At 32.7% G+C, this 26,173-nt stretch overlaps 1 long non-coding RNA gene across 1 annotated transcript in view; it reads right to left on the reverse strand.

Moving 5' to 3' along the window:
• Positions 1-1,889: 1,889 nt before the first annotated feature.
• Positions 1,890-26,173, reverse strand: part of LOC308550777 — a 31,325-nt gene continuing 7,041 nt past the window's right edge. The window contains exon 3 of the long non-coding RNA XR_013997963.1: positions 1,890-2,031. This is a non-coding gene — a long non-coding RNA (uncharacterized lncRNA). The remainder of the gene's footprint in view (positions 2,032-26,173) is intronic.

Raw genomic sequence — 26,173 nt, forward strand, 5'->3', positions numbered from 1 at the left:
TTAAAAATCCATGTTACTCTCTGATTAGAATATAGCAGGTGAGTCCCTGACACAATTTTCAAAACATATCGACTTTCCTGAGGCAGGAGGTCTTTGGGAAATCAGAAACAATTAAACCTAAGAAAGTTAAAAGTACTGAGGTGTTTTTATAGCAACCATGTCCAGTGTAAGACATACCATTGTGATTTTATATGTTTAATTCATAATACTTTTATGTTTTCAAAGATCAAATTTAGAATGCTTAATAAATCTCCAGTGTGGTAAAAAGGTTATTTATTATGAATACCTCTTATTTAGTAATCACCAGTCTTCAAGCAAAGACTATGATGATCTGTAATGTTTTAAAATAAAATTTAAAAATTTCAAGCTATTAGATAAGAAGATGCTAAGATGATTCATAAATTTTCATATTCCAACATTGTTAAATGAGGTCTTTTTGTACAGATTATACCATTTCTGAAAGAGGAATCTGTTTTAAGGACAAAACACTACAAAATACTGCAGGAGCAATATAATTCCCCCTTTGCCATACTTGGTTCCACTGACTGAAAGCAAGGGAGCCCTCAAATCGGTGATGTAGTAAAACTGTGTCAAAGAGTGCTTCTCAGTACTGACACCATGATGTGAATATTGTAATGAAAGTACTTTCATAAAATAAGAAAATCTAATACTGTGAGTTATCAACTATCAGTGAAGTGGATTATATTTCATTTGAGGGAGGAGAGGGTCCTCTTTCTTGCCACTACTCAGTAATGTGGTTATCTTTGCTGTCTGTCCATTATCCCTTTTTCTATTACATTTAAATTGGGTTCATTCCAAGTATCCTAATTACTTACTTTGTTTCAGCTTTTTGCCTACCAGATAGGTGTTTGTAAGGAGCTCAGAAGAGAGAAAGTATGGAACTGATACATTTCCTAAATTTCCTTTAACATTCAATTAGAAATTTTTTGAACTAGTGGGTCAGTAACTTCATCTTTTTTTTAATGTGAAGAAAATTGAGTATCAATTGCAATGAAAAGAGATGACAAAAAATTAGTAAGAGAACGGGTAACAAAGAGGTAAAAGTATGATGACTTCTCCCTTTTACACTTCTCTCCTTGATCATAAAAGCATGTTTTTAAAAAAGTAAATTAAAGCATGCTTCCCTCTCTCACTATATAACTTATCATTGGGTTATAAGGAATAAATATCCATACAATGTTTCATTTGTGTGCAGCATATAGAGTTAACTATATTTTTGATGAAAACAATTACAAAATTGAAATATTAATGTAACCTAAAGGCTATTATCAAAACAAAATCAATATGTTACCTAAAGATTATTAGAAACTTTGACTTCTGTAGCCTTCTATTGGTAACACAGAGTTTTTAAAACAAGACTAACTTTTTAACTAAAGATACCTAATGTAATTAATGTATAAAGAAAACAACTATTTTCTTGCTTGAAAGAATTGCCAGTGGTAATTTAGAACGCTGGTGTAACTTTTGTGCATTCCTGAAACACTGTACAAAACAAGTGTTATTTCTAATGTAGCAGCAGAGTTTGATTTATTCAGGGAGCACAAAGTGAATCCTTTGCAAAATATATACGATTTCTGTAAAATGATTATTTTCTGTAAAAAGTTAGATGACCAAATATTGGTTCACTTAAAGGGAGTTATATAATTATGTTGTTCACCCTAGGGAGATATTCAGAGCATCAATAAAAATATTTGTCTTTAAAATATACTGAGAAAATAAAATCGAATCCATATGTAAGTTATCTGAAGAGGGAGAAAGAGGGAAAAATGCAATGATCTTAAGGCTTTATAGATAAGATATTAATAATTACCTTTCCAGAATGTTTAGTATCATCCTGACCACATTAATCAGTTCAAGAGCAGCTGTAAGAATGTCATGAGGTGGATGCTCATTAGTGCCATGTAGAATGCGTGCCCTTCTTCTTTCCGATATCACGTCAAGAACTCGATCAATAGCATGCTCAAGATGTTCACTTTGTTTTCTGAATCTGGTAGGCATCTTTCTGTCATTCTGAAATTAAAATGGGAGTTTGGCAGAAGAAATGAGGTAGCACTTATCTAACAAACAAGATATTTGGTTCAATGAAATTGGTTCAATAGCAACACCATTTACCCAAAGTAATATAAGAGAGAGGCAAAATTCTCACCAACTACTTTTCATTCTTTACATATTGTTTCTGATAATATTTATATCACTCATGGTAGTAGTTACATAAAAGGCCTGAAAGGAATAAGGTAATGCAATGAAAAATTTGAGGTATATAATTTTAGAATGTGGCAAAAACTTACTTCCTACAGTTAGGACATGTTAATCTGGTACTGCCTTATTAGTACACCTACCTCACTTCCTTTTTTTAAAAAAATTATCTTTATTATTGAAAGTATTACAAATATTCCCTTTTCCCCCCCACTGATCTCTTCCACCCCACCCTCAATCCATCCCCAGGCCTTCCCCATACCAATGTCTGTGTCCATCGGTTATGCATATAAGTTCTTTCATAAATCCCTCCCCAGCAAATCCCCCATCCCTGCCTTCCCTCTGAGATCCCTCAGTCTGTTCTATGCTTCTATGTCTCTGGTTCTATTTTCTTCAACAGTTTATTTTGTTCATTAGATTTCACATGAGTGAGATCATGTGGTACTTGTCTTTATCTGACTGGCTTATTTTGCACAGCATAATACTCTCCAGTTCCATCCATGCTTTCCCAAAGGGTAAGAGATCATTCTTTTTGACAACTGCATAGTATTCCATGATGTAAATGTACCACAGTTTTTTTATCCACTCATCTACTGATGGGCACTTGGGCTGCTTCCAGATCTTAGCTACTGTAAATTGCACTGCTATGAACATAGGGGTGTATAAGTTCTTTCTGATCGGTGTTCTGAGTTTCTTAGGATATATTCCTAGAAGTGGGATCACTGGGTCAAATGGCAGTTCTATTAATTTTTTGAGGAAACTGCATATTGTTTTCCACAGTGACTGCATCAGTCTGCATTCTCACCAGCAGTGCACTAGGGTTCCCTTTTCTCCACATCCTTGCCAGCACTTGTTGTATGTTGATTTGTTGATGGTAGCCATTCTGACAAGTGTGAAGTGATTTGGCAAGGATACAAAATTAATACCCAGAAACCGATGACATTTTTATACGCCAATAATGTACTCTCAGAAAGAAAAACTAAAACAAAAAAATCACTTTTACCATTGCAACAAAAAATTAAGATACTTAGGAATAAACTTAACCAAGGAGGTAAAATACCTGTACTTGGAAAACTATAGGACATTGCAAAAAGAGATAGAGGAAGATATAAACAAGTCGAAGAATACATCATGTTTGTGGATTGGAAGAATCAACATCATTAAAATGTTTGTACCACCCAAAGCAATATATAAATTCAATACAATCCCTAATAAAATACCAACAGAAGTCTGGCCAAGCATGGCTCAGTGGTTGAGCATCGACCTAGGATCCAGGAGATAGTGGTTAGATTCCTGGTCAGGGCACATGCCCGGGGTTGCAGGCTCGGGGGCGTGCAGGAGGTAGCCGATCAATGACGACTCTCTTATCATTGATGTTTCTATCTCTCTCTCTTCCTCTCCCTTCCTCTCTTTGAAATCAATAAAGATAAATAAATAAATTAATAAATTAATTAATTAATTAAATAAATAAATATAAATAAAATGCCAACAGCATATTTTACAGATCTAGAACAAACGCTTCAAAAATTTATATGGAACCAAAAAATACCCCAAATAGCCATGGCAATCTTGAGAAGGAAGAACAAAGTTGGTTGGATCACAATACCAGATATCAAGTTATACTACAAAGCCACTGTAATCATTTCCTTTTTAGAGTATAATCTAGTGAGAGGAGGAACCATACTACTTTGAATACTGGAGAGGATTGGGTATAAATCTAGGAGATATGAAAGAGACTCCTTACTTTTCAGGTATCTCAGAGCCCTAGAAATCATGTACAGTCCTTTCTGTGGGCTGGTAATTTAAATATAAGGGAGCTGTAAGATTATTAAATGGGTACTGGCATTTAAATGTACCACTTCAAATGATTAGGCACTTGTTTAATTTACATATTTTCTCTTAGCATGAATATGTGTACACACCCTCCCATTAGTCACACTTTGTCCAGGGCCTCATCAAATGGCCATAAGAAATAATCACAGCATTGCAATAATAGCCCCATGTAGCCTCCTCTTCAGAAGTTAATCTAGTTTCATGGTATATTGGTCAGGGAATAATCTGTGATTTACAAAGTAGGAAGGGGTCTTGTTAAAAAGGACCTTCCTTTTAAGTATGAAATTCTGAGGTCCAGGGAAATTTTATTTAATTATGTAAGAAAAATTTTTATGAATATTTGGGTCCATGAAGATATTATATGAAAAGATCATATTAATATGACTTCTATGAAATAAAAGGACCAATTGCACATCTCTTCAGTAATTACTTCTTTCTACTATAAAATCTATTATGTGATACATTCCAATGTTCATGCTTAGATTTTCACTTTAAATTTCACAAATCAATCTAAACATAAATCATCTTCCAGATTTCTGATGAATAGTTATGTTTTGGTAGCATCTACCTCCTACAAATAAGCCTGCTTTATATTTGCTGATTGACAAAGTAAGATCTGTATGTGGGATTTTTTTTCCTTCTTTAAATGAGTTTTATAATATAAAAAGAAAGTAATATAAAATGATGGTTTTTACTTTTCTTATATATGGATGTCAGAATTAAATTATCAGTGCCAACATTTAAGATACAAATATTAGCATGTTTCCACTTCCATCATTCACTTCCCAAAATTCTTCAGCTTTTATTGTTATAATCTGGGATTTTAGATACATTATTATCATCAATATAATAAAAGATTAACATTATTGGGGTATATACTTCATGTTTAAAGAATTTTTCAAAAATTTGTATTAAGTATATAACCACACATTAATGAAATTATTTTGACAAACTATGTTTTACTAGTTTCATTGCTCATTGCTGTTTTTTTTATACTACCTGTATCTGTTCTTGAATTCTTTATTTTATTCATCCTTTTGTCAGCTAGAATTCATCTTCCAGTAATTTTAAGGAGTTAATGGGAAACATATTTTCTGACTTTATAATTGTAAGACTGCTTTGTAGTTGCCGACTGACATAAATGGTTTCCCAAGGTCACAGAACAATTAGTAGATCTTATCCTAAACACAGAAGCCTCCTAATACACAGTGCTCTTTCTACTACATCATTAAATGCATTAGGCTTACATAGTTAGGGAAAGATGGAAATTTTTTGACGTATGCCACACTATTGTCTGTGTGTTGAAATAGGAAAACATCTAGGTTTGATGTGAGATCTGAGATTGTACAAATTACTTCAATGTCTCAGAGCCTTAGTTTGTTTGTTTTTCTAAAATGTGGATCTAGCATATGCTTCATCTCTCCTTGAATAAGATTACTAAATATATCAAATATTATACAAATAAGAGCTATTATTATTTATATACAATTTGTAGATGCCAAAAAAATCACAATATTTCAGGAATTCTTAACAAGCAGACTCAAAATAAATAGTGGGCAACCTCTTTTCAGTCCTAAGGAAATAGTAAAGATATTAAACAGTCCCTCTGATATTCTAAGTAAATTTGATTGATTTTTCTAATGTAGTTTCTGAAAATTCCTTTAAGATTAAACAATTGATAAATATTATCATTTTTTTGTTTGACACCTCACTAGCCTTCTTTAAAGAGTGAAAATCAGATATATGTCTTGACTTTTTTATTTAAAATCATTTTGCAGAGACAAAACTTTATTTTTCAGCAAATCCAAAACAACTAGGTCAAATAACATACTATCAGAATAGTTAGAATTGAGAAATGAGAGCACAGGAGTGCTGTAATTGTGACTATTTTAGCATGGATAGCTAACAGCAAATAATATCATTTAAATTGTAAAAGAGAGGGTCTTAGTAAAGTTTTTTAAGAAAACACATATTAGCATACTGATGTGAAATTCCCATTATTAATTACACATATCAATAAATTCATGAAGGTGTCAAAAACAAATGTTTCTTAAGTGTTCGCTTGCCTTATATCAAATTTCCTCTGAAGCCACGAAGGTCATAGTGTGCCAAAAGATATTTACTTATTTCAACCTTTTTATGATTATATAAGTATGCTGAGAACCAAGAAAGACAATCCCTTATGTTTCCATTAAAGTTTGATTACAGACTTTTCAGATTCCAGTGTGGGTCATTAAATGAAATTAACCAATTATTTTTTCCAGTTGACTGTTAATTACTCTTTAGTTTATTATCTGCATTAGTTTTAGAGAATACAGAACTTTCAAGAACTGATGACAAAAACAATAGTAGAAAAAAATGTCACGTGTACTTCCTTTGGCTCTCAGAAACATTTTATACCATCAAAGCTGGCAAGAAGTCTGTTATTTATGTACCAGCTTTCTCCAAATATTCTTGATATTTCAAGTGGGTTGATTATATGTGATGCATGTTCTAACATTATAATTCCCAATGTATGTGGGGTAGGATAACAGATGAATAAGGTTATTGGAGAATACAGAGTCAGGATTTGAGAATAAAAAAAGATCCTTTATAAAATATTGACCCATACATATAAGCCCAAGTGATACTTTCTACCTAACAGCCTGGAAATTTTCTCAATGGTTTCTGAAAACGGAATTTGTATTACTAAAAATAATCTAAATATTACAACAAATAATTTTCTTCATTTGAATATCACAGCCTTGTAAAAATATGGAGAACCATTTTATTTATTTATCATTTATTTATTTATTTTAGGTCTGAAGACATTTTTTAATATTTATATTTATTTTTAATATATTTACTGGGGTCATATTGGTTGATTAAGTAGGTTCTAGGCATATAATTTTATAATACATCATCTGTATCTTGTGTTGTATGTTCACCATACATAGTCTAGTCTCCTTCCATTACCATTTATCCTCCCTTAGCCTTCTTCTACTTCCTCCCACCCCCTTTGGCTATGATAATCATCACAGTTACGTCCATGTCTATCAGGGTTGTTTGCGGGCTCTTTTTGCTTAAATTCTTCATCTATTAAACCCAGCCTCGCAACAGTCCCCACCCTCTGGACAGCTGTCAGTCTGCTTTCTGTATCTATGAGTCTATTTCAATTTTGTTTATTTTGTACATTAGATTCCACATATAAGTGAAATCATATGTTATTTGTCTTTCTCTGGATGGCTTAATTCACTTAGCATAACACCATTTAGGTCCATCCACCCATGCTGTCACAGAAGGCAAGATTTCATTCTTTGTTATAGCCAAATTGTATTCCATTGTGTAAATGTACCAACACTATTATATCTGTTCATCTACTGATGGGCACCTGGGCTGCATACAAATCTTGGCTATTGAAAATAGTGCTGCAAAGAACATAATAGCGCACATATTCTTTGGAATTAGTGTTTCAGCTTTCATCAGATATATTACCAGAAGTGGAATAGCTGTGTGATAAGGTAGTTCCATTTTTAACTGTTTGAGGAAAATCTATACTCTTTCCACAGTAGCTGCACCAATATCTATTCCCACTAAGAGTGCATGATGGTTCCTTTTTTCTCCACAAACTCGCCAGCTCTTGTCAGTTGTGCATTTATTAATGATATAGCCATTCTGACAGGTGTGAGGAGATATAACACTGTGGTTGTAAATTGCATTTCTCTGATGATTAGTGACACTGAGTATCTTTCCATATGTCTATTGGCCATCTGTATGTCCTCTTTAGAGAAGTATCTATTCAGGTCCTTTGCCCATTTTTAAATTGGATTGTTTTTGTTTTGTTTTGTTTTTTTAGTTGAATTGTTTGAGTTCTTTATATATGTATTTTTAAATTAACCCTTTATCAGATGTATCATTGGCCAATATATTCTCCTATTCAGTGGGTTGTCTCTGCATTTTGTTGATGATTTCTTTTGCTATACAAAAGCTTTTTAGTTTGAATGTAGTCCTATTTATTTTTCCCTTTGTTTCCCTTGTTCAAGGAGATATGTAGGCAAAAATATTGATATGAGAGATATCTGAGGTTTTACTGTCCATGTTTTCTTTTAGAATTTTCATGGTTTTGTGGCTTACATTCAAGTATTTTACCCATTTTGAGTTTATTCTTGTGTATGGTGTGAGTTGGTGGTCTAGTTTCATTTTTTTGCATGTACCTGTCCAATTTTCCTAGCACCATTCATTGAAGAAACTGTTTACTCCATTGTACGGTCTTGCACCTTTGTCAAATATTAACTGACCATAAAGGCATGGGTTTATTTCTGGGCTCTCTATCTTGTTCCACTTATCTATATGCCTCTTCTTATGCCAGTTCTAGGCTGTATTAATTAAAATGGCTTTGAAGTATAGTTTGATATCAGGTACTATGTGATACTTCTAACTTTGTTATTCTTTTTTAAGATTGCTGAGGCAATATAGGGTCTGTTTTCATTCCACATAAATTTTTGGAATATTTGTTCTAGATCTGTGAAATATGCCATTGGTATTTTAATAAGAATTGCACTGAATCTATAGATTGCTTTGGATATTATGGACACTTTAATGATGTTAATTTTTCCAAACCAAAAACATGGTACATGCTTCCAATTATTTGTATCTTCCTTAATTAATTATTTCTCTTTCTTTTTAGATATATTTTTATTTACTTCTTTGAGAGAGAGGAAGGGAGAGGGAGAGAGAGAGAAACATCAATGCAACAGTGAAACATCAATCTGCTACCTTTTGCATGCCCCCCGCTGGGGATCGAGCCTCAATCCAGGCACATGCCGCAACTGGGAATCAAACTGGCAACCTTTCCATATACAGGTATGGGTTTATTACAGGACAATGCCCAACCAACTGAGCCACACCAGCCAGGGTAATTTCTTTAAGTATTGTATAATTTTCTGAGTACAGGTCTTTTACTTAGTTAAATTGATTCCTAAGCATCATCTTTATTTTGTTGCAATAATAAATGGGACAATTTTCTTACTTTCTTTCTCTGATATGTAGTTCATTATAGATGTATAAGAATGCCACTGAGCTCTGAATATTAATTTTGTATCCTGCTACCCTGTCAAATTCATTTATTAGATCTGGTAGTTTTTTTGCTGGAGTCTTTAGGGTTCTCTATATACAATATCATGTCAACTGGAAATAATTACAGTTTTACTTTCTCCTTTCCTATTTGGATGCCTTTAATTTCTTCCTCTTGTCATACTGCTGGGGCTAGGACTTCCAGCATCATGTTGAATAAGGGTGGTGGCAAGTGGACACCCTTGTCTTGTTCCTGATCTTAAAGATAAATGCTTTTAGTTTTTGCCCATTGAGTATGATGTTGGCTGTGTGCCATATATGGCCTTTATTATATTGAGCTATGATCTCACTACTCCCACTTTTCTGAGACTTTTTATCTTAAATGGGTGCTGGACTTATCAAATGCTTTTTCTGCATCTATTGATATGATCATATGATTTTTATCCTTCATTTTGTTTATGTGGTATATCAAGTTTATTGATTTGGGAATATTGTACCAACCTTGCATCCCCAGAATTAATCTCATTTAATCATGGCGTATGGTATGATCTTTTTCATGTATTGCTGGGTTCGGTTTGCTATTATTTTGTCGAGGATGTTAGCATCTATGTTTATCAGGGATAATGGCCTGTAATTTTCTTTCTTTGCAGTGTCTTTATCTCGTTTTGGAATTAGGATAATGCTGGCCTTGTAAAATCAGCTTGGGAGTCTTCCCTCCTCTTGAATTCTTTGGCATAGTTTGAGAAGGATAGTTGTTTGTTCTTTGAATGTTTGGTAAAATTCACCTGTGAAGCCAACTGGTCTAGGTCATTTCTTTGCTGGGAGTTTTTGGACTATTGTTTTAATTTCATTAGTTGTAATTGGTCTATATAGATCTTCTCATTCTTCCTGATTCAGTTTTGGAAGATTGTATGTTTCAAAAAATCAGCTCTTGGTTTCACTGATCTTTTGTATAGTTTTTTAGTCTCTAAGTCATTTATTTCTTTTTTTAATTTTTTTTTTTTTTGTTTTATTCTAGAAAGCAGAAGGGAGAGAGAGGGGAAAAGAGAGAGAGAGAATGATGTGAGAGAGAAACATTGATCGGTTGGCTCTCACACATGCCCCAAACAGGGATTGAATCCTCAACTTGGGTATGTGCCTTGACTGGGAATGGAACCCACCACCTTTTGATGTAGGGGATGATGCTCCAGCCAACTGAGCCACACTACCCAGGGCACTATGTCGTTTATTTTGGCTCTGATCTTTATTATTTCTTTCCTTGAACTTACTCTGGGCTTTGTTGTTCTTTTTATAGTTCTTTTAGGTGTAGGTTAGATTGCTTATTTGACATTTTTCTTGCTTCTTGACTATCATTTTGAGGTATGCCTCCTTTATTCTCAGTTTGCTGAGAATGTTTATCATAAATGCATGCTCGCATTATCAAATGATTTTTCTGCATCTGTTCATAAGATGTTATTTTGTAATGTTATTTAAATCTCTATGTCATTTATTTCCACACTATGTCATTTATTTATTATTTCTTTCCATCTTCTAACTTTGGGCTTTGTTTGTTGTTCTTTTTCTCGTTCTTTTATGTGTAAGTTTAGATTGTTTTTTGAGATTTTTTTCTTGTTTCTTGTATAGGCCTATAGTGCTATAAATTTCCTTTTTAGGACTGCTTTTGTTGTTTCCCATAGATTTTGACTGTTTCATGTTTATTTTCATTTGTCTAAAGGTAACTTTTGATTTCTTTTTTATCTCATTTTTGACCCATTCATTGTTTAGTAACATGTTATTTAGTCTCCATGTGTTTGTGTATTTTTCATTTTTTTCTTTTAATTGATTTCTAATTTCATCATATTATATGCTTGATCTGATTTCAATTTTCTCTTCTTTTTTTAAAAAACAGAGCATGATTATTATTATTTTTTAATTATTATTATTTTTAAATATATCTTCATTGATTTCAGAGAGAGGGAAGGAGAGGGAGAGAGAGAGATAGAAACATCAATGATGAGAGAGTCATTGATTGAGCCCATAACACGGGCATGTGCCCTGACCAGGATTGAACCCCTATCTCCTGGATCCCAGGTCAATGTTCAACCACTGAGCCACACCCGGTTGGGCAAGCATGATTATATTTAATACATAACTACGGTGCAACCAAAAAGTAAAACAGCACAGTAAATAATAACAAGAAACATGGTATTTAATTGGCAATGCATGAGAAATGGTTAACATATTTAGTCATAAATAAGCTTAGATACCAGTAACAAAGACACTATAATCCAAAGAAACTGAAAATAATAAAGTGAAACAAAAATGACCATTAAGGATTAAGCATATAGGATAATTGTGCTGAAGTGAGAGAAGAATACTTTCTCTGCAATATCACAGTAACATCTAATGTTTTTCAGTTTTGAACAGTGTTGTACAATTTGAACTTTGACTTGTCTTGTGTTCTAACATGTGGTCTATCTTTGAGACTGTTCTATGTGCACTTGAGAGGACTGTATATTCTACAGTTTTGGGGTGAAATGCTCTGTAAATTTTAATTGAATCCATCTACTTATTAAGTTCAAAAAGATAAATTTTAAATTTATGTCTTTAATAAATTTAATATTATTTAAAAACAATGTAAAAAGGTGGAAGATGATATTCTGAGCAAATGACAGCCAGGGAAAAGAAGGTGTAGCCATATTCATATCAGACAAAGTAGTTTTTGAAATAAAAATGGTAACGGACAAAAGTACATTTTATAATGATAAAGGAGATAATTCATCAAGAAGATGTGACACATTTATACATATGTGTATATATACATGTATAGACACACACACACAACCTGGGAGCACCAAAATATCTAAAGCAATTACTAACAGACCTAAATGGAAAAACTCACAAAAATACAATTATCGTAGGGGACCTAAATACTCCATTCAGAGCAATGGATATATCATCCAAACAGGAATTCAACAAGGATACATGGACCCTAAATGACACATTAGACTCTATAGACATAATTGATATTTACAGAACTTTCCATCCCAAGATGACAGAATATAAAATCTTCTCAAGGGCACACAGAACATTCTCAATGATAGACCATATGTTTGGGCACAAAACTAGCCTCACTAAATTTAAGAAGATTGAAATTATACCAAGCATATTTTCTCGTATGAAACTGGGAATTAACTACAAAAAGAAAGTTGGAAAATGAGCAAATATGTGGACATTAAGTGGCATGCTAATAAACAACTATTGGGTGAAAAAAAATAAAAGACGAGATTAAAAGATACAAATAAAAAATGAAAAAATGACATTTCAAAAATTTTTGGATATACCGAATTGGTAGTAAGAGGGAAGTTTATACCATTATAGACTACCTCAAGAAACAAGAAAAATATCAATTAAAAAATCTAACATTACAATTTAAAGAACTACAAAAACAATAAAACAGCCCAAAGTGAATAGAAGTAACAAAATAATGAAAATTAGAGTGGAAACAAATGAACCAGAGAATTTTAAAAAGTAATAGAAAAAATTATGAAACAAAGAGGTGGTTGTTTGAAAAGATAAATAAAATTGACATACCTTCATCTAGACTCCCTAAGAACTAAAGAGAAAAGACTCAAATAAATAAAATCAGAAATAGAAGAAATTACAGTGTACAATACAGAAATACAAAGGAATACCATGAAAATCAATGTGTCACCAAATTGGACAATCCAGAAAAAAAAAATGAAAATTGTTAGCATCATATTATCTTCCTATATTGAACCATTAATAGTTGGAAAAACTAAACAGAACAATCACTAATAAGAAAATTACAACAGTAATCAAAAGCCACCCACCAAACAAAAGTCCAGAACCGGATTGCTTCACTGGTGAATTCTATCAAACATTCAAAGAAGACTTAATATCTTCCTAAAACTCATCCAAAAAATTCAAGAAAATGAAATGTTTGCTAACTAATTTTATGAGGCCAACATTATCCTGATACCAAAAAAAAAAAAAAAAAAGGCAATGAAAACACACACAAAAATGAAAATTACATATTAAAATGTATAAAACATTTGTCATCATGTAAAATAATTTTTAAAAAATACATCTCTATTAATTTCAGAGATAGGAAGGGAGAGGGAGAGAGGAGAGATAGAAACTGGGATTGAGCCCAAAACCCAGGCATGTGCCCTGACAGAGAATCAAACCAGGATTTTCTGGATCAAAGGTCAATGCTTAACCACTAAAGCCATACCAGCTGGGCTAAAATAATTTTTAAAATGCATCTAGCTATAAGTAGTTCTCTTTGGAATATAAACCATGCAGTATATAAAAATATAAAATATAAAAATTACAGGACAATAGCTCTGATGAACATAAATGTAAAAATCCTAAACAAAATACTAGTAAATCCAATAAGACAATAAATTAAAAAGATAATACATCACAATCAAGTGAGGTTCAGTCCAGGGATGCAAGAATGCTTCTATGCCCACAAATCAATCAATATGGTACACCTTATTAACAAAATAAAAGATAAAAATCATATAATCATATAAATAAATGCAGAAAAAATATTGGACAAAATACAACATCCTTTTATGATTAAAACACTCAATGAAATGTGTACAGAAGGAAAGTAGCTCATATAGAGGTCATATATAACAAATCCTCAGCTAATATCATACTCAGTGTTGAAAACCTGAAAGCTTTTCCTCTATGAACAAGACATGGATGCCCACTCTCACCAGTTTTATTCAACATAGTACTGTAAGCCTTATTCAAAGCAATCAGGTAAGAAAAATAAATAAAGGCATCCAAATTGGGAATGATGTAGTAAAATTGGCACTATTTGCAGATGACATCATTCTATATATAGAAAACCCTGAGGACTCCACCAAAGACTATTAGAAACAATAAACAAATGCAGTAAGTTGCAGGATACAAAATCAGTATACAAAAATCCATTGTGTTCCTATATTCTACCAATGAAATATCAGAAAAAAATGAAGAAAAGAATCTCATTTACAATTGCAACAAAAAGGATAAAATACCTAAGAATAAATTTAGTAAAGAAAGTGAATTACCTGTACACTAAAAACTATTAAGGCATTGTTGAAAGAAATTGCAGAAGACACAAAGAAATGGAAAGATATTCTGTGTTCATAAATTGAAAGAACTAAGAATTAGCATTGTTATAATGGCACATTACCTAAAGGAGTATACAGATATAATGCAACCCTTATCAAAATCCCAATGGCATTTTTCCACAGAAATAGAACAAAAAAATCCTCAAATGTGTATGGAACCACAAAGATCTTCCATAGCTAATGTAATCCTGAGAAAAAAAATAGGAACAAAGCCAGAGGTATCACACTCTCTAACTTCAAACCATACTACAAAGCTGCAAGGAACTTAAATGCATATATACATAACCCATGGGCACAGACAACAGTGTAGCGAAGGCCTGGGAGGTAGGGGCAGGTGCAGGGCAGAAAGGGTCAATGGGGAAAAAAGAGGATATTTGCAATACTTTCAACAATGAAGATAAAATAAATAAAAAAACACACACAACAGTATGGTATTGGCCAAAAAACAGAGCGATAGAACAAAATTGAGAGCCCAAAAATAAACCCACACTTATATGGGCAACTATTTTTTTTTGCAAAGAAGCTAAAAACATACAATGGAGAAAAAAGTATCTTCAGTTAATGTTGTTGGAAAAACTGGACATCTACATATAACAGAATGAAACTAGTCCACTATCTAGCACCACACACAAAAATTAACTCAAAATGGATTAATACTTGAACAGAGAAAGTGAAATAGCATATAATTTTACTTTATGTAGAATTTAAAGAACAAAATAAATGAGCACACAAAGTAGAAACAGACTCATAGATACAGATATCAGACTGATGGTTGTCAGGGGGGATTGGGGTTATGGGGCTGGTTGTAAAAGAGGTAATGGGATTAAGAACTAGTCAAGATCTAGAAACAACCCAAGTGCCCATCAGTAGATGAGTGGATAAAAAAGTTGTGGGGCATTTACCCCGTGGAATACTATGCAGCTGTAAAAAAGAAGGATCTCTTACCCTTTGGGACAGCATGGATGGACCTGGAGAGGATTATGCTAAGTGAAATATGCCAGTCAGAGGAAGACAAGTACCACACAATCTCACTCCTATGTGAAATGTAATGAACAAAATTAACTGATGAACTAGAAAGATACAGAGATATAGAACCATGGAGGGGTCAGACAAATTTCAGAGGGAAGCTGGGGGTGGGAAGTGGGGTGGGGAGAGATTAATCAAAGAACTTAGATACATATATATGTGACCTACAGACATAGACAATAGTGTGGAAAAGACCTGGGGGGGGGGTAGATGTTGGGTGGAGGGGATCAATGGGGGGAAAAGGGAATATCTGTAATATTTTCAATAAAAGGGAAAAAAGGAGGAAAAAAGGAAATTGTATCTATGATAAAATATATATTAGATTTTTTTATACATATAAGTAAATTTACATTCACACACACAAAGAACTACAAATTGATAGTCACAAAATAAGTGCAGTGATATAAAGTACAGCATAGGTGATATAGTCAATAATATTGCAATAACTATGAATGGTTCCAGGTGGGTACTTAAATTTTCAGAACACATTGTAAAGTATATGATTGTCTAACCACTATGTTGTGCACTTGAAATTAATACAAAATAATGTTGAATATAAACTGTAATTGAAAAAATAGTAAAATAGAGACTTGACTATAAGACATAAAGCAATAAAATACATAGAAGGAAACATAGACAATAAATATGGACCTTTGTCCCAGAGGAGTTTTTGTGAACTTGACCCCAAAGGCAAAGGAAATTACATAAGAAATAAATGAATGGAATTGCTTAGAACTAAAAAGCTTTTGAACACAAGAAACCATCAAAAAAATAAGACAACCAACAAAATGAGAGAAGATATTTGCAAATGATACCTCCAATAAAGGGGCTAATATCCAAAATATATAGATAACTCATATAACTCAACAACAAAACAATCCAATTAAAAATTAGCAGAGGACCTGAATAGACACTTTTCCATGGGAAATATACAGTTATCCAACAGATATATAAAAAGATGCTCAACATCACTACTTATAAATGAAATGCACATCAAAACCACAATGAGGTACTGGCCTGTGTGACTCAGTGATTAGAGCCTAGGCTTGTGCACGGAAGGGTCATGGATTCAATTTCAGGTCAATTGCATGTATCTGGGTTGCAGGTTCGATCCCTGGCCCTGGTCTAGGCACGTGCTGGAGGCAACCAATCTATGTGTCTCTTTCACATTGATGTTTCTCTCTCTCCCCGCCCCTCTTTCTCTCCCCTCCTTTCTGCTCTGTCTCTCCCCCCACTCCCACTCTCTCTAAAAATCAATGGAAGAATATCATCAGGTGAGGATTAACAACAACAACAAAACAATGAGATACCACCTCATATCTGTTAAATGGCTATTATTAATAAGACAAGAACCAGTAAGTGTTGGAGAGGATGTGGAGAAAGGGAACCCTTGCATACTGCTGGTGGGAATGTAAATTGGTGAAGTTACTATGGAACATTGTATGGAAGTTTCTCGAAAAATTATGAATGGAACTACCATATGTCCCAGCAATCCCTGTTCTGGGTATCTACCTGCAAATTTTTAATGTAATATTTGTAAAGATATATATACCCCTATGTACATTGCAACATTAGTCACAATAGCTGAGAGATGGAAACAACCTAACTATCCTTTGACAGATGATTGGATAAAAAAAAATCTGTGGTGCATATATATATGGGGTAGTACTCAGTAAAAAAAAAAAAAAAGATAAAATGTTGCCATTTTCAACAACATGGATGGATCCTGAGAGTATTATGCAATGTTAAATAAGTCAGATGAAAAAGGAAAAGAACCATATGATTTCAGTTACATGTTGGATATAAATATAAAGCAACAAATAAATAAACAAAATAAACAAAAAAATCATAGATGCAAACAACAGAATGTTGGTTACCTGAGGGGAAGGGTGGTAGAAGGAGGACAAATAGGGTAAGAGGGGATCAAATATATGGTGAAGAAAGGACACTAGGTTTTTAGTGGTGAACATTCAATAGAGTATATGGATGTATTATAAACTTGTACACTTGAAATTTGTATAATGTTATTAACCAATGCTACCTCAATAAATTTTATATATATATAAAATATATTTTTATATATAAATTATATAAATAAATTATATATATATACAAATTATATATATTATATATATATAATGTTCATAAAAATGTATCTTACTCAGCAGATATGTTTTCTTTTATATTTTGGTAACTCATACTCAAGGTACACAGTTAATATGCTCAAGGGTTTAGTTAAAATAGAGTCCCTTGTTTAAACACTTTGCCTTTTAAGTAGAAAGCTAAACAGACATATAATAAACATATTGTTTAGATATTCATATAACATATTGACTTAGAGACAATAGACCTTTGGGTTTCAGAAACCATTACTGATTAATTTTCTAAGATATACCATCTTCTGGGGCACAGAGGGATTAAAATCTACATAATACTCAAAGTTTCAGATTAAAAATAAAGAAAATTAGTCAGACATGTACATGATATTGAACATCTAGATGGGTGACATTTTTCCCCCTTTTTATTCTAATATTTAGCATAATGTCAGTATAGCTATGTATTATTGTATCATAAGCATTTCAAAATGTTTCATCAAATGTAAAATAATTTTGACATATTTTCACAGAACATCAATTTTATATCTTAATTTCACTCACACCGTAGTTTGTGTATGAAATTACAAAATATTTTATATATCACATATATTTATGTATGTATTATATGTATGTATACATGCATGCATATGCATAAGTGTGTGTATATATATATATATCCACACACACATATGTGTATATATGCATAGGCACAAACTTACATTTGGTTTTGTTAATAGATTTTAGTCTACTAATCTCCACTAACTGCATTTATAGGAAAATTAAATGTGCATTAATTATTAAAATGCTTGTACTATTATCTTTAACCTGTTGTTTCTATGAATATATTAAAAGATTAATTGTATAGACATCATGAAGCAAAGGAAAATTAACTCCATCACTCCAATTTATGTTGAAGATTAAGTTAAATCCTATTTTCCCCCTGAGTATGCCTATAATCTGTTGTTCTCTATCTAATGCTAGCTAGTTCTCACATTTCTTGCAACAGATACGACTATTTTAACACTTTGGAAAACTTACCAACTGCAAAAGTCCTGGAGTTACTCAAGTACAAGTACTTATTCACACCTATTTCCAATAGCAGTCACCAGTCAATCATGAGCAAATATTTTAAAACATGCTATAGCATGAAACAAGTGAACTTGAAAACTTTAGCATTTTTGTAGGATTATAAACTCTTTTGTGAAACTCATAATTTACTTTACAGTCCATAAACCAAAAATTCTGTCAAGAGTTTAGGTATGTTGAAATGTCTTTTAAAATAAGTCACTCTTTTTTTAATTTTAAATTTATCTTTATTGTAGAAAGTGTTATAGACGTCCCCTTTTTTCCCCCTTGACATCCTCCACTCTGCTCTTGCCACCCTGTCCCAGGCGTTCATGGCACTATTGTCTGTGTCCATGGATTATGCATATATGCATATAAGTTCTAGGATGATCATTAACAATTTTCCTGTTATTCAGACTTACTCTAACTAAATTATAATAAATGCACATATTCTGAACTCCCTCTCATATTACCAAAAATACTTCTAGCTCCCTGTGTTATCTATGCAAAATCGAATCTCTGTAATTCATCCTTGAAAATTTTCTTCTTTACTTTTAACACAGAACAACAACAACAACAAAAAAATTTAAAAAAATCTTAAGTTATTCCTTAACAATAACTTTAGCTTCTCAGAAGTCAATGTCAGCTTTTTACAGTGAAAGGACATTAGCTCTCGAAATGTTAGACTCTCAGAGACATCAGTTCTTTGACTGCAAAAACCAGCTTTTTAACTTAGGTTTCTACCTCTTTCCTCTCCATGTTCATTTTATTTTTAATTTTCTTTTGTACTCATAAATTAATATAATATTATATGTCAATTATATCTCAATGAAAAATAACTCCTTGACAAAAACTTTTTTTAATAGGTTTTTGTTGATTTCAGAGAGAGGAAGATAGAGATAGAAACATCAATGATGAGAGTCATTGATTGGCTGCTTCCTGCATGACCCCTACTGGGGGTCAAGCCCAAAACCCAACCATGTGCCCTGACACAGCCATGACTGGGAATCGAACCTCGATCTTCTGGTTTATGGGTGGACGCTCAACTGCTGAGCCATGCTGGCTGGACTACAGAAACTTTTAAATTTAGTTATCTTCCCAAATACTAAAATTCAACAGTACAAATAGTAAGAAAATAATAATAAGCACTCAACAGAATAAGAAATTTAACAACTACAAAGAAAAATTTAAATGCAGAGCTTCTACTTACTGATATAATTTATTCAATTCAATAGCATTATTATCCTAACAGTTTACTTCTAAAAAGGGCATTTCTATGTACAATTGCAAATATTTTTATATACAGTTAATTCATATTTCTTGAATATCACTCTAAGGCTATGTTCTTTATGTTGAACAAACATTCTTATAATACAATCAGTACTCTCATTTTACCCAGATTTATTGAGAAATAACTGACATATAACATTGTGTAAGTTTATGGTGTACGATGTGATGATTTCATGCATGTATATACTGCAAAAGGGTTAATACCCTACAGTTACTTAACACATTCATCACCTCATATAGTTATATTTTTTCACGTGGTGTGAACTTTAATATCTACTATCTTAGTAACTTTCAAGTATAAATATAGTATTGTTAAATATAGTCACCACGTTATGTGTTAAATTTCCAGAACTCATTCAATGTTATAACATTTGATCAACACCTACCCCTTTCCACTTCCAATCAAGCCCCTGGCAACCGTCAATCTCCTCTATGAGTTTGGCTTTTTTTCAGATTCTACATATAAGTAGATCATACAGTGTTTGTCTTTCTATGTCTGACTTATTTCACATAGCATAATGCCCTCAAGGTCCATACATGTTGTAAATGACAGGATTTCTTCCTTTCCTTATAACATTCCATTGTGTGTATATATGTGTAATTATATATATATCAATCATATATATATATATATATACACACACATATATATGTGTATATATATATATATATATATATATATACACACACATACACACACATATCACTATATGTATCACATTTTCTTTATGCATTCATCTGCCAATGGACACTTAGCTTTCTTGTTTACATGTCTTGACTAGTGTGAATAATGCCACAATGAGACAAGTATCTAGGTACAGATATCTCTTTGAGACAGTAATTAATTTTCTTTGCATGTATATCCTGAAGTAGAATTACTGAATCATATGGCAGTCCTATTTTTACTGTACAAGGTACACTTTTCTCCATATCCTCACCAACAGTTATCTCTTCCCTATTTAATAATAGCCATTTTAACATGTGTGAAGTGATATGTCATTGTGATTTTGATTAACATTTTGCTTTTGATTACTGATGTTGACCACTATCTCATGAAAATGTTGGCTATTTGTATATCTTCTTTGGAAAATTTATATCAGGTTCTATGCACATTTTAATTTGTTTTTAAATTGAATTTATTTGGACACTAGTTTCAACTGTACAACTCAATAAACCATCATCTGCACACTGCATTGTGCACCCATCACACCAAGCAAGGTCTCTTTTCATCCCCATTTCCATGCTTTTGCCCACCTTCACCTACCTTACACCCTTCTTTCCTTGTGGCTATTACCATACTGTTGTCTGAGTCTATGTGTTATATATAGTTGATAGGCTGCACCTGAAACCATCCCTACTGGTTTTTTTTTACTTAATCCCTTCACCTTCTTTCATCTAGTGCCCCCTCCTCCCTCCCTTCTGACAGCTGTCAATCTGTTCCATGTATCCATTCTTGTTTCTATTTTGTCAGTTTATTTTGTTCATTAGATACCACATATAAGTGAGATCATATCGTATTTGTCTTTCTCTGACTGGTTTATTTCACTTAGCATAACAATCTCCATGCTGTTGCAAAAGGTAAGATTTCCATTTTTTTAAAATTTTTATGGCCAAGTGGTATTTCATTGTATAAATGTACCACAGCTTTTACAGCCACTCATCAACTGATGGGCACTTGGGCTGTTTCCAGATGTTGGCTATTGAACATAAGGTGCATATGTTCTTCTGAATTAGTGTTTTGGGATTCTGAGGATATACTCCCAGAAGTGGAATCATGGGTTAAAAGGTAGTTCCATTTTAAAATTTTTGAGGAAACTCCATATTGTTTTCCACAGTGTCTGCCCCAGTCGACATTCCCACCAACAGTGCACGAGGGTTCCCTTTTCTCCATATCCTCACCAACACTTGTTGTTTGTTAATTTATTGATAGCCATTCTGACAGATGGGAGGTGATATCTCATTGTTTTAATTTGCATTTCTCTGATGGTTAGTGACATTGAGCATTTTTTCCTATGTTTGTATATTCTCTTTGGAGAAATGTCTATTAAGGTCCTTTGCCCATTTTTTAATTGGGTTGTTTTTCTTCCTGCTATTGAGCTGTATAATTTCTTTAAATATTTTAGAAATTTACTCTTGTATATTGGAAAATATGTTCTTTTTTTCTTTTTCTTTCTTTTTTTCTCCTCCCTCCCTCCCTCCCTTCCTGTATTTTTCATATGTCATATTAAGATTCCACATCATTCATAGAAAGTAATAAAACTAATTATAAAATGTCTATATTAATTGTACCTCCAAATATACTCCATGAACTTTATAGAAATAGAAGATTAGAAGGCACTCAACATATCTGATCTACGGGCAACACAGCCTTCACAAATGTCATGACTAAACTTAGAATGGTGCATCCAGCTGGAATGGCTCAGCAGTTGAGCATCAACTTAGGATCCAGGAGATTGAGGTTCGATTCCTGGTCAGGACACATGCCCAGGTTGTGGGTTCGATCTCTGGTGGGGGATGTGCATGAGGCAACCAATCAATGACTCTCTCTCATCATTGATGTTTCTATCTCTCTCTCCCTCTCCCTTCCTCTCTCTGAAATCAATAAAGATACATTAAAAAAAAAAAAAGAATGGTGAGCTTGATCTGCCAGATACTAGATAGTTTTTGATGCAATGATGCACTTCTATTTCCATAGAAAATAAAAATAAGAAAGCTACTTATTAATTTAACAGCAATATAGTGTCATTGAGAAGTCATACTGAACAAAGTTCTTTCATTTCATTATAGACATGTGGGAAGTAAAATAAAGTTTCTTATCCACATAGATAATAAGTTACATCAAGCAATGACTGATGATGATAAGACCTCACATATTTCCACAGTTTTATCACAACATGCATATAAAGAACAGCAAGTAAAGTTATAACTGTACTGAAGAATTTGAGCCACAACCAACTAAACGAAGGTAAGACAACAAACTTCAGATGGTGAGTGTAAAAGTTGAGCCTGGTTATTTTTGAAGTCTACAAACGGTAGAGTGTGTTGGAAGAAATTTTGGGATAGAAGCTTTAATATGAGCACAAGTTGGATTCTGGTAACAGCTCAGTGACACAATCATGGTATTATAGCATGAATCCTTTGATAGCAAGGAATTTATGATTAAAAATTACTTAGACTACTAAGTGATAAATGCTCAAATGTTGGGTTTGGTATCATGTGCTAAGGGCTAAGGACCATGGACTGTTTACTGCCTGCTGTCTTTCTCTTGGGATCTAATAGATGGATAAGTGATGTTAGAAGCATGATGAATCAATTTATCTACCCTAATATCTGCTTTCCTTACAGGAAACTCATGGAAAAAGCATGGAGAAGCTTCAGCTAGAAAGGTTATATTTTTCAAATAGCTGCCACTATTCACTATCAAAGCTAGAAGCATTGGGAAGGAGTGTGTAGTATATAGGTGAAAGAGGAGGGAAAAAGAAAATGTGGTGTAAAAATCACAAATAGTTGGATGGATTTGGAATTAATAGGAAAAAGTCAAAGAATACTGGATAAAAAGGAGCACCCAAAGGAGCTTTTGATATGAAATAGGTTATTTTCTTTGAATGGTGAAAATAGAACTACAATTACATCAAAATGCAAGTTTTGAAAATGTTTAATGTCATGTTTAAAAAGTCTAAAATATAGTAAAAGCTTACTTAAGAGGGACTTGTATCAGTTATAATTCATAAAATGTCAGTTGCCATGGCAGGGAAAATCTTGCAATTTTTAATTAGGTAATGAAGATAATAAAATAATTTATGAGTCTGGAAACACAGAGGTTGAATAAGAAATGTATGAACCTAATGTGATCCAATTTTCAAAATGAAGTAACTTTCATAGATAACATCCTTACATTTTACTTCATATGGAAAAAATTCAAAGCCTTTGGTGGAGCTGCTAGGGTTTTAAAACAATCTGAAAGTGGAGCAATATAAAACATAGTTCCTACAAACTTAGACAGACCATGGGACAAGAGAGAGTCTGCAACCTTATTTATAAAAAGTCACATGCTTTACTCTGTTCACCAGGATCAGTTAACAACATGTGCTCGGCACCTGCTGAATTTTTAAGGTGCCAGAACATTCAAAAAAGATTTTTTAGCTCCTAGCATTTTTTTTAAAAGGACAGAAGACTAGAATGGGCTAATTATAATCATCATAATAATAACAGCTAACTTTGTGCTATTTTTGAGTCAGGCAATCTTCACTCTTACTACATTAACATATTTAATCCTTATTTCAACTTGATGCTATCCAAATGATTATTAATTACATTTTACAATGAGGAAACTGAGGCAAAAAGCAAAGAGAATGAAATAAAATAATTCATGTAAGTTATTTAGGACAGTACCTGACCCATAAAAAGTAGTCTTTTTTTGTTGTTTGTTAGGTTAAACTAATTATTATTTTCCAATGTCACAAAAATAAATTATTAGAAGTATTAAACCTCACCTAGTCTGATTCTGGAGGCCATACACTTAACCATTACGCTGTACTCTAGAAAAATATATTATTTATAAAAGATCAGTTATGCTCCAGAAGTATTTTTTCATTAAGAGTTGCCAAAAGATAGCATGTGAGAGGTAGAATGACCTAAAGTGTTTAGGTTTCTGGGGATGGGCTGCCTAGTAGTGGCTCAATCTTCTGTAGATTTTCAAATATCAGTATCAATAAAGGGAAAAAGATTACTTTTAATAAAGCAAAGGGTGTTTTCACAAATCTTTAGAAGAGCTAAGCAAAGATAGAGTCTCATATCCTATATATTTACTTTTCTTATAACTAATCTCATTTCCTAAAGATCTAAGGCTTGGAAATAGCCTGAAAGAATAGAAAGAGAGGATGGGGAGAGGCTTTTCCTTTTTTCTAGATCCTGCCAAAGAAATTTCAAACACAAAAATGTCTGTTCATTGGCACAGGATTCACAATCTTTCCAACAACTACTATGCTTAAAAAAACACCATTGATGATCACTATTTTATAATTCTTCAGCCCACCTAATTTGCATAACTCCCATCTCTATTCTTCATGAGTTATTAGCTAGCACAACCAAACATTTTACCTCATCAGTAAGAATAGAAAAGAAGAGATGGATTCAAAGAAACAACAAAGGAAAAATCAGCAGGGCTTGGTAACTAATTGTATATGGAGTAATCAAGTAGAATTTTTTAAACTCAAAGATAGCTTACAGTTTTACACAGCTGAGTAGCCAAATATAACAATGTAAATAGTGTCTTTATTCAAAGAAAACTCTTATTATCTGTTACTAATAACCAATGAAAAGTTTTTATTAGAAGTTGTAAGGATATATTAATTTATTCTTTAAATTTCATTCTAGATTAGGTATGTTAATTGTGTAAATTAGATCCATTAATACTCAAAACTAATATTTTGTGATTATTTTACTGTGAAATGTAATGATTTGAATGTAAATATGCATTGTAATCATGGTGCATGTTAATGACTCAGGGCTAAATGGAAATTACTTCAAACAATATGGTAATTGTCAGAGGGAAGGGTGGGTAAGGGGAGATAGAGGAAGGTAAAGCGGGGATAGATAGTGACAGAAGAAGACTTTACTTGGTGTGGTACACATACAATACACAGATGATGTATTGTAGAATTTTATACCTGAAACCTGTATAATTTTACTAACCAATGTCACCTCAATAAATTCAACAAAAAATTACTTCAAATGGAAGATAGAAAATGAAATAATATCTTATAATAATAAGTATTATCTATTGAACCCTTACTGTATGTTAGGCACTAGACTCAGGATTTTTATACTATTTCTTACCTTCACAACAATACTATAAGGGATCTGTTTGATCCCTATTCAGTAGATGAATAAACCGAAGATCTGAAAACTTATATAACTGGCCATAGGTCGAACATTAGTGATAGGATTAAAAAAATCAGCTTCTTAAGGTAAAAGATGGAGAGGATGTTGTCTAAACAAAATGTAGCTTCTCTGCCTTTAATCATTTATACTTATGGGCCAATTAAATGTCTAAGAACAAACATTTATCAGTGATAAATGGGAAGAAAAGGGTAGTATAACATCATTCCTTAATATCCAAAGGGACCAAAGCATAAATGAAAGTGACTTAAAATTTCGCAAACAGAAAAGCTATGTTGTAGTAAATAGAATAATGCACATACACAACCGATACCCAAGTCATAATCTTTGGAACCTGTGAATATGTTATGTGACAAAAGGAAATTAAGGTTGCTGATAGAATTAAGGTCGCTTAATAGCTGGCCTTAAAAAGGAGATTAACTTGGATTATTAATATGGGTCTAGTGCAATAACATAGGCCCTTAAAAGTAGAAGAGTAAGACAGAAAAGGAAATCACAAAGAGGTCACAATAAAATAAGGGGTAGTACATACAGATGGCCAATAGACATGAAAAAATGCTC

Source organism: Miniopterus schreibersii (assembly GCF_964146895.1).
Source record: "Miniopterus schreibersii genome assembly, chromosome: X".
In the NCBI taxonomy this organism is placed as follows: domain Eukaryota; kingdom Metazoa; phylum Chordata; class Mammalia; order Chiroptera; family Miniopteridae; genus Miniopterus; species Miniopterus schreibersii.